This window comes from Mytilus californianus, unplaced genomic scaffold (assembly GCF_021869535.1).
Source record: "Mytilus californianus isolate M0D057914Y unplaced genomic scaffold, xbMytCali1.0.p SCAF_4, whole genome shotgun sequence".
NCBI lineage: Eukaryota > Metazoa > Mollusca > Bivalvia > Mytilida > Mytilidae > Mytilus > Mytilus californianus.
The window spans coordinates 18,374,523-18,389,221 of record NW_026262690.1 but is presented as its reverse complement, the minus strand read 5'-3'; the positions used below and the strand labels follow the sequence as shown (position 1 = coordinate 18,389,221).

General features: G+C 32.2%; 1 protein-coding gene across 1 annotated transcript in view; it reads left to right on the top strand.

Moving 5' to 3' along the window:
• The window catches only part of LOC127737603 (Na(+)/H(+) exchanger beta-like), a 127,211-nt gene that overhangs the window by 21,510 nt on the left and 91,002 nt on the right, over nt 1-14,699 (top strand). The window contains exon 3 of the mRNA XM_052248443.1: nt 13,188-13,320. The gene's annotated coding sequence lies outside the window, so the exon portion shown is untranslated. The remainder of the gene's footprint in view (nt 1-13,187; nt 13,321-14,699) is intronic.

Here is a 14,699-nt window from a genome sequence, read left to right as displayed (position 1 = left end):
TATGTTCAACACAACCTTAGTGATTTTATGGTAGTCCTGTCAGTCAGGCTTTGTTCCCAGTATGTTCAACACAACCTTAGTGATTTTATAGTAGCCCTGTCCGTCAGTGTTTGTATTTCAGCATATACATATTTTTACAGGACAGGCTATGGTTTAGATGACCCGTCCGTCCGTCAATCAGTCATCTGTCCTGTTTTTGTCATCGCAACTCCTCTGAAACCGCACAACAAAATTTCATGAAACTTTGTAGATAAAAAGAACATACTATGTAGATGTGCATATCAACAGGAAATTATGATTCAATTTTTAGCTCACCTGGCGCAAAGGGCCAAGTGAGCTTTTCTCATCACTTGGCGTCTGGCATCAGCTGTCGTCTGTTAACTTTTATAAAAATCTTCTCCTCTGAAACTACTGGGCCAAATATTTCTGCTATGAAATTTTCAGACCAATTGGACCACCCATTGTAGAGTTACTGTCAGAAATAGTTTATTTTTATGAAATTTTACTGTTTTTGGTTATTATCTTTAATATTATAATAGATAGAGAGAAAGTGTAAATAGCAAAAATGTTCAGCTAAGTAAGATCTACAATTAAGTCAAATGATCAAAATAGTCAATTGACTCCTTAAGGAGTTATTGCCCTTGAACAGTTTGTTTTTTACATTTTTTTGTGTAAGTCTATTACTTTTTCAAAAATCTTCTTCTCTGAAACTACTTTGCCAAATACTTCCAAACTTTAATTGAATGCTCCTTAGGGTATCTAGTTTATGAATTATTTCCGAAGTTTTGATCAATCAACAAACATGGCCGCCATGGCTAAAAATATAACATAGGGGACAAAAGCAGTTTTTGGCTTATATCTCAAAAACTACAGCAGTTAGATCAAAAGTGAAAGGAGTTAAAGTGATAAATGGGTCATGATCTATCTGTCATGAAATTTTCAGACGAGTTCGACAACCCATTGTTGGGTGACATTTACTGTTGGAAATAGTTTATTTTTATTAAATTTTACTGTTTTTGGTTATTTACTTTATTATTATAATAGATAGAGAGAAAGTATAAATGGCAATAAATGTTCAGCTAAGTAAAATCTACAAATAAGTCAACATGATCAAAATAGTCAATTGACCCCTTGAGGAGTTATTGCCCTTAAAACGTTTTTTTTTTTAACATTTTTTGAAAAAAATTCAATTACTTTTTCAAAAATCTTTCTTCTCTGAAACTACTTTGCCAAATACTTAAAAACTTTAATTGAATGTTCCTTAGGGTATCTAGTTTATAGATTGTATTCGGGGATTTGATCCATTCAAAAACATGGAGGCAGTTTCTAAAAATAGAACATGGGGGTCAAATGAAGTTTTTGGCTTTCATCTCAAAAACTAAAGCAGTAAGAGCAAAATTGACATATGTGAAAGTGTTAAACAGTTTTAGATCTACCTGTTAAGTAATCTTCAGACCAATAGGACAACTTATTGTTGGGTTTACTGTCCAGAAATAGTTAATTTTTAGGAAATTTTACAGTTTTGGGATATGTATTATCTTTAATATTAAATGTATTATAGAAAGAGAGAAAGTGTAAATGACAAAATTGTTCAGCAAAGTAAGATCTACAAATAAGTCAAATGCCTGAAACTGAAATTATAGCCAGGTGAGCGATATCTGGCTCTCATGAGCCTCTTGCTGTGTTTTTGCCTTATATCTTAAAAATTATAATAGATAGATAAAAACTTAAATAAGCAACAATGATCAGCAAGACAAGATCTACAATTAAGATAATTATTGAGGAAATCGTCCAACAACTCCTTATTGGAGTAATTTCCCTTTAATGATGAATTTTACAATCACTTAATTTTGTCAATATAGTTAGTAGACTGTCACTCTTTGTAGGAGTGATTGTCCTTAAATGAGGATTTTTTTACTCTCTTTAGTGTTTTTAGCAAAAACTAAAGAAGATAGAGAGAAACTAAACAGAGAAAATGATCAGCAATACAAGATCAACAAAACAAGAGATTTTTGTCATGAATTCTATTCTTGTCTACAATGTTGGAGAGTGTCCTTTGTTGAATATGCACATAGACCAAGGTGAGTGACACATGCTCTTTAGAGCCTCTAGTTTTTCTAGGAGTTAAGCCCCTTTGAACTTAGAATTTTAAATATACTACTGCAACAGTTTGTCATCACAACTCCTCTGAAACCACACAAAAGAGTTCATGATACTTTGTAGATAATAAAGACATACTATTACTATGTATATGCAGGAACATATATATTGACGGGACTTGACACTACCTGATTGTAGTCGATTTTATCGTCGTGCCATAGTTAATAAAGATACGATACAGAAACGGACATGTGTTAAAAACGGACTCGCTATTATCCTAATAATTTCTGATATTATCAATTAAATGTCATTCAAACTAGTTTTATAGTGATGCTAGTGTATCAAACTTGTATTCTGTCACTTCAAATTTGTTAAAATCGCAAGCATTTCATCACAGAATTGTGCAGAATGCAAACCAGGTAATAAAAAAATGGCGGCCATTGCCGCGATGATTTACAAATTCCCAAACTATTATAAAACACTTCACATCAAATAAATCAAACTTATTTTGGTAATTTTATATGACAAAATATATCTACTAAATGATAAAACTTGTATTTATTTACAATTAGAGTTATGTGGTTTATTTGTTGAGCAGTTCTGATAGTTTTTCAGTCAGACGCTACCAAAATCCGTAAATCTTGGGAAGTCTCGGGGAGTCCGAGATTTTATCAATTTTATACTGAAAAGCGTATCAGATTCATTTCCCGTTAGATATACTGTTCCCAGGTATATGTTGATGTGCAAATAGAAAGGAACTTTTGATTCAATTTTGTTTCTAGGAATTATGCCCCTTTGAACTTCTAATTTTAGATATACTACTGCAACAGTTTATCATCGTAACTCCTCTGAAACCACACAATAGAATTTCATGAAACTTTGAAGTTAATGAGGACATAATATGCAGATGAACATATCTATAAGACATTTTTATTAGTTGACTTTTTTAGGGGTTATGAGTTTATGTGAGCATGCATACAAAGGTTCTTTAATTTTGTTTTTGTTTCTTTTTTTTATTTTGTCCGTCCTTCCTTTTTTCTGTACGCCCCATTTTTGTTTCAGTACTCTAACTTATGTTTTACCCATCCAAATTTTATGAAACTCGTACACAATGCTTAGAAACCCAACACGCAGACAGAGTTCGAATTTTGGTAGTAAGTCATTATAATTCTATCCTTGAGCGTCCGTCTTTCTGTCCATCCATCTTGCCTTCACTCTAACTTAAGTTTGCCTCGTGCAAATTTAATGAAACTCATACACAATGCTAAAAACCACAACACACAGACAGAATTTGAATTTTAGCAGTGAGTCATTTACCGTTCTAGAGTTATGCCCTTTTTAACTTGGAAAATTGCAAAGCTTGATTGGGGGCATTCATGTCCTCAAACACATTCTTTTATTTTTTTTGTGACATTTTCTGGTAACACTTAGGTCTACTATTTTTCTATTTTCATATATACAATTGAAAATCACTTATTGTAGGGTGCATAGGTAAATTTCATTTACATAATCTTATCATGAAGTTTTTATCCAGATTTCAAAACTTTTCATATTTTAGTCAAATCCTTTAATTTCAATTTTAGAATTTATACGGTGTTTTTACCTTTTCTTTTTTTCTGAAATTATAAATGATGGTTCATGTTATTGTCAATTATACTATCATGTGCACACAATATTGAAAACAAATGAAGGTAATTTATTAGTAATAAAGTCTGCAATGTATAATGCATTGATTAATTATCAATGGGGATTCTTATCTCTCTCACCAGATATATAGTCTATGATCAAAGGCTTAAAATACCTATCATTATTTTGCCAATAGTTTATATTAAGAATTTGTTTATAGCATTTGGGTTTAAATAACAATAAGTTTGATATAATATAGTTGGATTGTTTTGAGTACATTGTACCAGTGTATAACAAATAAAGGTTAAAGGTTCAATCAACAAAGATCATTAGGTATTAGAAGAGAAGTTGTTATGTTTCTTACCCCACATAAATGCTGCCATCCTGATTAGCAATACTCACAAGATATACATTGTAATATAGTGTATGCTATAGCTTTGGGAGTTTATATTCCAGAAAGCTGGTAAGATTCGTTTGACAATCACTATAATGAAATGAACATTGAAAATGGGATAGAATTTAATTAGGGAAAATTATAGTATACCTATAGATGAAATAATTGTACTTTATAAAAAAAAAACCACTTAATTGGAAATATGAATTATTCAGTTATTTTATATTTGGTAATGAATGTTCAGGTTTGATAATTTAATATAATGGAATTTAATTTAAAATATTAATGTAAAGTTTTCACATGACAAAATCACATGATAATTGTTCTAAAATTTTGAATAACTTCTTTGACCAAAAATGTACTTTTATTTTGATGATGAATTAAATATGAACCAGTTTCAACTTGTAGAACAGTAAATTTGTTGACATTCATTCTTAAATTTACTTAATTCTTTCAGTAAATTCTGTTAATTTGATTAATGTCTTTTAACATCTAAATTAAGTTACTACCAAAACCAAGATATAGAGTACTATATAATAAAGTGAACAACAAAACTTAAGGATCATCATGACATGATTTTCATTACAATTGCATTGACCTTTCCAACTAAATGATTGTTCTCTTCAAATCTAGCTAATGATAAGTATAAGTGGAAGCATTTCAATCTATGATTGATGAGAAAAGACTTTTAACATATCTCAAACCTGGCCTTGAAGTTGTCATAGGATGATCTTAGCAAAGATATCCTAAACCTGTCGCAAGTTCTTTAAATTTTTAAATATTAATATGGATTTATGGAAAAATTCATGTAAATGTATCTGTTTCCCATAAATTACTACAGTAAACGTATTGATTAAAATATTCCATAATTAGATAATTTGACAAATTGATATAAAAAATAAGTGTAATTTATATAAATAATCTATTAATAATACACCAATATACATATGAATTTTCAAATACAAAATAAAAAAAAAAGAATAAAATGATGACAATTCATTTTTAGCTCACCTGGCCCGAAGGCCAAGTGAGCTTTTCTCATCACTTTGGGTCCGTCGTCCGTCGGTGTCATCGTCGTCGTCCGTCGTCGTTAGCTTTTTACAAAAATCTTCTCCTCTGAAACCACTGGGCCAAATTTAACCAAACTTGGCCACAATCATCATTAGGGTATCTAGTTTAAAAAATGTGTCGATGACCCCGCCAACCAACCAAGATGGGCGCCATGGCTAAAAATAGAACATAAGGGTAAAATGTAGATTTTGGCTTATATCTCTGAAACCAAAGCATTTAGAGCAAATCTGACATGGGGTTAAACTGATTATCAGGTCAAGATCTATCTGCCCTGAAATTTTCAGACAAATCTGACAACCTATTGTTGGGTTGCTGCCCCTGAATTGGAATTTTAAGGAAATTTTGCAGTTTTTGATTATTATCTTGAATATTATTATAGATAGAGATAAACTGTAAACAGCAATAATGATCAGCAAAGTAAGATCTACAAATAAGTTGTCATGACCAAATTTGTAAGTCGACCCCTTTAGGAGTTATTGCCCTTAATAGTCAATTTTTAACAATTTTTCGGAAATTTTTGTAATCTTTTACAAAAATCTTCTCTGAAACTACTGAGACAAATTTAACCATACTTGGCCATAATCATTATTAGGGTATCTAGTTTAAAAAATGTGTCCGATGACCCCGCCTTCCAACCATCATGGCCGACTTGGTTAAAAATAGAACATAGGGGTAAAATGCAGTTTTTGGTTTATATCTCTGAAACTAAAGCATTTAGAGCAAAATCTGACAGGTGGCAAAAATGTTCATCAGATTTAGATTAATCTGCCCTGAAATTTTCAGACGAATCTGACAACCCGTTGTTGGGTTGCTGCCCCTGAGTTAGTAATTTTACAGAAATTTTGCAGTTTTTTGTTATTATCTTAGATATCATTATAATATCTAATATCTAATACTATTAATTATGATTTTAACCTTATTTTACATGATTTCCAAAGCATCAGTAAATACAGGTGAGCGACACAGGCTCTTGAGAGCCTCTAGTTTGTACAAGTGAGTTGAATTCAATTTGTCACTTTATCGGTTATAATAAGGTTAAAGGATAAAATCGTGCATTCTTGCTATAAATACATCGAATGTTCATTGTTGATAAATCATTTTGATAATCTGTCAACCTATATAGATTTAGTTATGAGCAGGAAAAGGAGTCCAAATTTCACAGAATCAGAGCTTCAAACTCTTTTGGATATCCTAAGACCATCATAAGACACCTCTCGTGTAGTCCTAACTTTATGAACAACTTTAAGAGAGTTCCTAAGTTAGAACCACTTTGTGAAACCAACTTAGAACTAAGATATGTTGTAAAACCATCCTAAGACAGCTTTGTGAAACAGCGGCTCTTTTTACAAAAAATCTTAAGAGTAAAAATACTCGTAAGTCATACACACTTCAGTATAACTTACGATCAATTTTAATCGTAAGATTTTTTGTGAAAAGAGTCGCTGCCCCTGGTTCTAATGACAAAAATCACTTCAATTGAACTGTTTGAGATTAAAGTTTAAAATATCAAAGTGATAAAATTTCACATGCATCTCACCTCATTTTAAAAAAAATTCGGGGGGGAGATGGGAGAGGAGATAAGAATAAATTCCCCCAAAACATTAAGTAAAAGATCACATTCTCTTCCATTTGATCATCAAATTTTCAGATTTGAAACTGGTTAACAAAGTCAGTGAAGTTGATCAAATATATTTTTGGTAAAAATTTAGTTTTTGGAAAATATTTAAAAGAAAATTTATTTGACAAAAATTGGTTCAGATTCAGAAGTGATAAAGAAAATTAACTAAATATTTTGGAAATGTTAGGAATGACATTATCCTCTATTTGCATGTGGAGTGATGGAAATATTAATAATATAAACATAAATTTGAATGGACCCGATCCTAAAATAAGTTTTTATACGCCCGTCAATTTTTGACTGGACGTATTATGTTATACAAATGTCCGGTGTCCGTCCGTCTGTCTGTCCGGGGTAAACATGTGGCACCGTAACTTGAGAATGACTTATCCAAATTTCATGAAACTTAAAATAGTTGTTTCTAATGATGGTCAAACGATCTGTATACTTTTTGGTGAAAATAAGAGTTAAACTTTTTGAGTTACGGGACTTAGTAACTAAAACAGGTGTGTGTTTTTTTTTTCACATGTCTCGCCATATCTCAAACTTCTATGTTTGAAGTAAAGACAATAAAAAAACAGAGCAGTCTTTTCCCTTTAATGTGGGTTGGCAGCCACTTATCAACCTTGTTGAAAAATGTACAATTTTAGTCTATACTTGTATATAATTGACCATGTTGATGTTAATTTGATTATTATAATAATGTATATTATAAAAACTTGTCATTCACTTATTACATACCTATCCATGTTGACTGGCAATGTATTTGACATCATTGTTTTTATGCCACACCTACGATAGTAGAGGGGCATTATGTTTTTCTGTTTGTTCGTCCGTTTGTCCTGCTTCAGGTTAAAGTTTTTGGTCAAGGTAGTTTTCGATGAAGTTGAAATCCAATCAACTTGAAACTTAGTACACATGTTCCTTATGATATGATATGATCTTTCTAATTTTATTGCCAAATTAGATGTTTGACCCCAATTTCACGGTCCACTGAACATAGAAAATGATAGTGCGACTGGGGCATCCGTGTACTATGGACACATTCTTGATTCTCTTGAAACATTTATGACAGACCAATGTCGACCATTTAACAGATCTGACCTGTCACTGATCCTAGTTTTGAAAACTGATCTGATCATATATCATGTGTATATATATATATATATATATATAAACGGATCTACGTAAACACGTTTGATTTATCTCCCCTTACCATTATTGTAATGTAATGAATGTTACCATCGGTATTGTCGTCAAGGTCATTGTTAAATCGTCGCCTGAAGATTGCCAGAAAAAAATTTGTACACCATATCCGGATTTCGACAATATAATGCCTTCGTGTATTTCTGAAGAACCTATATATGTTTTTAGAATTAAATTTCATATTTAGGTTCTATACCGTTGACGTAGAGGCAACCACATTACTCCTTCTCCCACTTCATTTTTAGCTCACCTGGCCCACAGGGCCAAGTGAGCTTTTTTCATCACTTGGCATCCGTCGTCCGTTAACTTTTACAAAAATCTTCTCCTCTGAAACTTCTTGGCCAAATTTAACCAAACTTGGCCACAATCATCATTGGGGTATCTAGTTTAAAAAATGTGTCCGGTGACCCGGCCAACCAACCAAGATGGCCACCATGGCTAAAAATAGAACATAGGGGTAAAATGTAGATTTTGGCTTATATCTCTGAAATCAAAGCATTTAGAGCAAATCTGACATGGGGGTAAAATTGTTTATCAGGTCAAGATCTATCTGCCCTGAAATTTTCAGATGAATCAGACAACCCATTGTTGGGTTGCTGCCCCTGAATTGGTAATTTTAAGGAAATTTTGCCGTTTTTGGTCTTTATCTTGAATATTATTATAGATAGAGATAAACTGTAAACAGCAATAATGTTCAGCAAAGTAAGATCTACAAATAAGTCAACTTGACCAAAATGGTCAGTTGACCCCTTAAGGAGTCATTGCCCTTTATAATCAATTTTTAACCATTTTTCGTAAATTTTTGTAATCTTTTACAAAAATCTTCTCCTCTGAAACTACTAAGACAGATTTTACCAAACTTGTCCACAATCATCATTAGGGTATCTAGTTTAAAAAATGTGTCCGATGATCCCACCTGCGAACCAAGATGGCCAACATGGCTAAAAAATAGTACATAGGGTAAAATGCAGTTTTTGGCTCATATCTCTGAAACCAAAGCATTTAGAGCAAATCTGACGAGGATAAAATTGTTTATTAGGTCAAGATCTAACTGCCCTGAAATTTTCAGACCAATCAGGCAACACGTTGTTGGGTTGCTGTCCCTGAATTGGTAATTTTAAGAAAATTTTGCAGCTTTTGGTTATTATCTTGAATATTATTATAGATAGAGATAAACTGTAAACGGCAATAATGTACAGCAAAGTAAGATCTACAAATAAGTCAACATGACTAAAATTGTCAATTGACCCCTTAAGGAGTTATTGGCCCTTTATAGTCAATTTTTTACAATTTTCATAAATTTTGTAAATTTTGGTAAATTTTTACAAAATATTTTCCACTGTAACTACTGGGCCAAGTTCATTATAGATAGAGATAATTGTAAGCAGCAAGAATGTTCAGTAAAGTAAGATCTACAAACACATCACCATCACCAAAACACAATTTTGTCATGAATCCATCTGTGTCCTTTGTTTAATATGCACATAGACCAAGGTGAGCGACACAGGCTCTTTAGAGCCTCTAGTTATCTATTTTTCTCATTTTTCTATTCTTACCTATAGCATTGAAGGAGTATGAAGGGTATTAATTGGCTTTCAGATTTTTATTTTTATTTTTTTTTATTTGACCAGAATAATACAAATTTCATATAGAAAGAGTTTTAATATAACATTTTATACAAAATGAATATTTTTAGGCACATCACATTATAAAATTTCGAAGATTAATAATGACCCCTTCATTATGTATTATTTGTGTTGCTACATCAGTTTTTTATATGACCGCAAAAAAATTTTGCGGTCGTATATTGGTATGGCGTTGACGTCGTCGTCCGAAGACACATTGGTTTTCACACTCTAACTTTAGTTTAAGTAAATGGATCTCTATGAAATAGGTTGGGTTGGGATTGATTTTGGGGGTTATGGTACCAACAGTTAAGGAATTAGGGGCCAAAAATAAGTATTTTTGTAACTTCCAGACATAACTTGTGTGTTAGTATATGGATCTCTCTGACATTGTACCACAAGGTTCCATATCATAAAGGGAATGCTGTGATTGATTTTGGGGGTAATTGCCTCCAAATTTTAGGAATTAGGGGCCAAAAAAGGGGCAAAAAACAAGCATTTTTCTAGTTTCATGACAATAACTTGTGTGTAAGTGTATGGATCTTTCTGAAATTGTACTACAAGGTTCCATATCACAAAGGGAAAGCTGGAATATAGTTTGGGTGTAATTGCCCAAAACGATTAGGAAAAAGGGGCCAAAAATAAGCATTTTTCTAGTTTCCAGACAATAACTTGTGTTCAAGTGTATGGATCTCTCTGAAATTGTACTGCAAGGTACCATACCACAAAGGGAAGGCTGGGATTGATTTTGGGGGTAATTGCCTCAAGATTTTAGGAATTAGGGCCAAAAAATGGGAAAAAAACAAACATTTTTCTAGTTTCATGACAATAACTTGTGTGTAAGTGTATGGATCTTTCTGAAATTGTACTACAAGGTTCCATATCACAAAGGGAAAGCTGGAATTTAGTTTGGGTGTAATTGCCCAAAACGTTTAGGAATAAGGGGCCAAAAATATGCATTTTTCTAGTTTCCAGACAATAACTTGTGTTCAAGTGTATGGATCTCTCTGAAATTGTACTGCAAGGTACCATACCACAAAGGGAAGGCTGGGATTGATTTTGGGGGTAATTGCCTCAAGATTTTAGGAATTAGGGGCACAAAAGGGGAAAAAAAACAAGCATTTTTCTAGTTTCAGGACAATGACTTGTGTGTAAGTGTATGGATCTTTCTGAAATTGTACTACAAGGTTCCATATCACAAAGGGAAAGCTGGGTTTAAGATTAAGGGTAATTGCCTTAAACGTTTAGGAATTTGTGGCCAAAAAGGGGCCAAAAAACAAGCATTTTTATACACCCGTCAAATTTTTGACGGGACGTATTATGGTATACAAATGTCCGGCGTCCGTCCGTCTGTCCGTCTGTCTGTCCGGCGTAAACATGTCGCCCCGTAACTTGAGAATGACTTATCCAAATTTCATGAAACTTAATATAGTTGTTTCTTATGATGGTCAAACGATCTGTATACTTTTTGGTGAAAATTAGATTAAAACTTTTTGAGTTACGGGACTTAGTAACTAAAACAGGTGTGTGTTTTTTTTCACATGTCGCGCCGTATCTCAAAAACAATTTATGATTATTGCTTTCAACTTTACACACTTCTTAGTTATATTAATCTTAAGATCTGTATACTTTTTGGTGATGATTCAAAATTTTATTTTAGAGATATTGAGTATTTTGTTAAAAAAGGGGGAGGGGTTTTTCACATGTCGCGCCGTATCTCAAAAACAGTTTATGATTATTGCTTAAAACTTTACACACTTCTTAGTTATATTGACCTTAAGATCTGTATACTTTTTGGTGATGATTCAAAATTTTATTTTTGAGTTATTGAGTATTTTGTAAAAAAAGGGGGAGGGGTTTTTCACATGTTGCACCGTATCTCAAAAACGATTTATGATTATTGCTTAAAATTTTACACACTTCTTAGTTATATTAATCTAAAGATCTGTATACTTTTTGGTTTTGATTCAAAATTTTATTTTTGAGATATTGATTAATTTTTTTTTTAAAGGGGGGGATTTCACATGTTGCGCCGTATCTCAAAAACGATTTATGATTATTGCTTAAAATTTTACACACTTCTTAGTTATATTAATCTAAAGATCTGTATACTTTTTGGTTTTGATTCAAAATTTTATTTTAGAGATATTGAGTTTTTTGTTAAAAAAAAAAAGGGGGTTTTCGCATGTCACGCCGTATGTCAGAAACTATTTATGCTTATTGCATAAAAATTCACACACAAGACGACGGGCGTATCATGCGCCCATGGCGCAGCTGTTTATTCTAGTTTCCAGACAATAACTTGTGTTCAAGTGTATGGATCTCTCTGAAATTGTACTGCAAGGTACCATACCACAAAGGGAAGGCTGGGATTGAGTTTGGGGGTGATGAATCATAAGGGGGTTCAAAAAATTTGGGGGGGGGGGGTATTTTTTTTCCTTTTTTTTCTTTAAAATTTTCCATTTTAAATTGGTTGTTTCTGATATTTTAAATTGGTTATTTCTGATTAATATATAAAAGCAAATAATAATGATATGGTTTGAATAGGTAAATTAAAAAAATTTAAGTTCTTAGACCACATTCATTCTGTGTCAGAAACCTATGCTGTGTCAAATATTTAGTCACAATCCAAATTCAGTGCTGTATCAGGCTTGAATGTTGTGTCCATACTTGCCCCAACTGTTTTGGGTTCGACCTCTGCGGTCGTATCAAGCTGCGCCCAGCGAAGCATTTTATGTCTATTTATAAAAGCTTTTGGAAGAGAAAACTTTGGCGGCAACCCCTGATCCCGAAGAGTGTTGTGCTAAAGGTTTCAATATTAACCTTGTATAAGTCATTGTAATCTTTCAGGGTTATACAGTTATAGAATTATGTGCCCTGTATCTGATTATAATCGTTGTAATGGCCAACCAAAGGATAACTATATTGTTATTTTATACATTTAAACATTTTTACATCATTTAAAAGAGAGATACCAAAGGGACATTCAAACTCATAAAGTGAAAATAAACAGACAATGCTATTGCAAAAGAAAGAAAAAGACCAAAAGACAAACAACAGTAAACAAAACATAACATAGAAAACTTAAGACTAAGCAACATGAACCCCACAAAAAACGAGGGGTATTAATCCTTTTGTAATTGCTATACACATACTTTTGTCCAATCTTTCACATTTGAAATGCTCAACTTAGATGATATGTCAAGAATATAGCAGTTTGAATGACTGAAACTTATGAAGAGTCATTTCTGTTCTGAAAGTTGATAAATGAGTGAATAGTTAAAAACTGTTGCATTTAACCTTTAAGCCTATGCATGCTCTATTATATCCTAAAGAGTGTTAGAAAAAATACAAATTAACTGGTTGGATTTATCAATATTTGACACAAGGGAATATGTATTTGACATTAAACGAAGGAAAGTGTTATTATACTTCTTGTACAGAACGTCATTGATATTCAGTCATATACGACATTGATTCTTGGCACAGAAAATAGGAAGTGAAAGTCTTGGCAGAGTCTTTACAGTGAGATATTTTTGTATTTTAGGTGTCACTGACTGTGTACATTATACAGTGATAATGTGGCAGGTCTAAAAGATTTGTATAATTCCTGTTTTCTGAGGTCACTCCAGTTCAGAAAATTATGTTTAAGGATTCAAATGAGTCAACAAGAATTGCAGGTATAGAAACAATTATTTTGAAATTTGTCTTGCCTTACATTTTTAGGCTATTACACAAAATAGACTTTAACTTATTGTATAAAACCTAATATTTCAGAAGGTAGGGGAGTTGTAATTTAGGACAATCAATATATGCATATAAGTGTTTGTGGTAAAGATGTCTTTAACTTCATTTCCATGCTTCAATTGCCTTCTTGTGTCAATATTGAGTTTCAGTAGGTCAGTTTCTTAGTATAATGAGTAATAGTTCAGCTTATTTTTGTCAATGTAATCATTGTAAGGTATAATGAATAAGAATCACTTGACCTTGACCTCTTTTCAATGACCAATTACTAGTTTTCAGGCTTATGCATGCAAAAAGTTTCCTTGGTAATGTGAGAAAAAGATTAACTGTATTTGGTATATAGAAATTTTGTAAAGTGTAAATGCCTGTCTGACAGATGTCACCTGACCTCTACCTTTTTTCATGAACAACATTGATTTCCATAATTAGCCATTTTCTCAGTTACAAGAATAATAAGGCAAATATATTTGTTGGATAAACCAGTTATAAGGTGTATAAATCTGTCCGACAGGAGTTGGCTGATATTGACATCATTTTAATTGCCTAATGATAAAATTAAAAGTTTTCGTTCATGTCAGTGTCTCGGTTACTATATATCAACTATATTTTGTCTGTAGCATTGTTTTCATGTGTATATTCCATCAGCCAATAATTTTCATTTAATATTTGCCCTTCAAAAATACATGATTCAATGAGTTTCATGCCTTGGACAGTTTCAAGGCTACTTTTCTGCCTGAAAGGGGGGTCTTTTTTCTTTTAACTCATCTTCGTGGTTCAGTGATAATTTATAAGGTGAATGTGATCAAATATAGGTGTATGGTTATGTGATTACTTGTCTTACATGTTTTTCTTATGGCCGTCACTTTGTTTGACCTCATTTTCATGGTTCATTGATCAACAGTAAGTTTTCATGTTTATGTCAGATTCTCAGTTACTATTAGTAATAGATCAGCTGCATTTGGTATATACAATTGTTGTATAGTGAACATATTTTTTGACACAAACTTTATTTTCATGGTTCAATCAGTTCAATGTTAAGTTTTTTTTTGATAAATGTTGTTAGAGCTCAACTCAAAAAACAGTAAAACATTGTTTTATGATGATCAAATTAAGAATATGAGACATTTCAAGGTTTATATATAATCACTTCCTGATTTCCTGGGGAAAAAAATTGATTTCTTTTTTTATTATTTCAATTTTACATTCCTCATGGGGTAAAGAGTTCATTTCCCTTTGAATGTAAAAATATTGAAAGAATTTAGGTTGTATGCAAACCTTTTTTTCACAATAGTCTCTGTCAAGATGAACCAAAAAT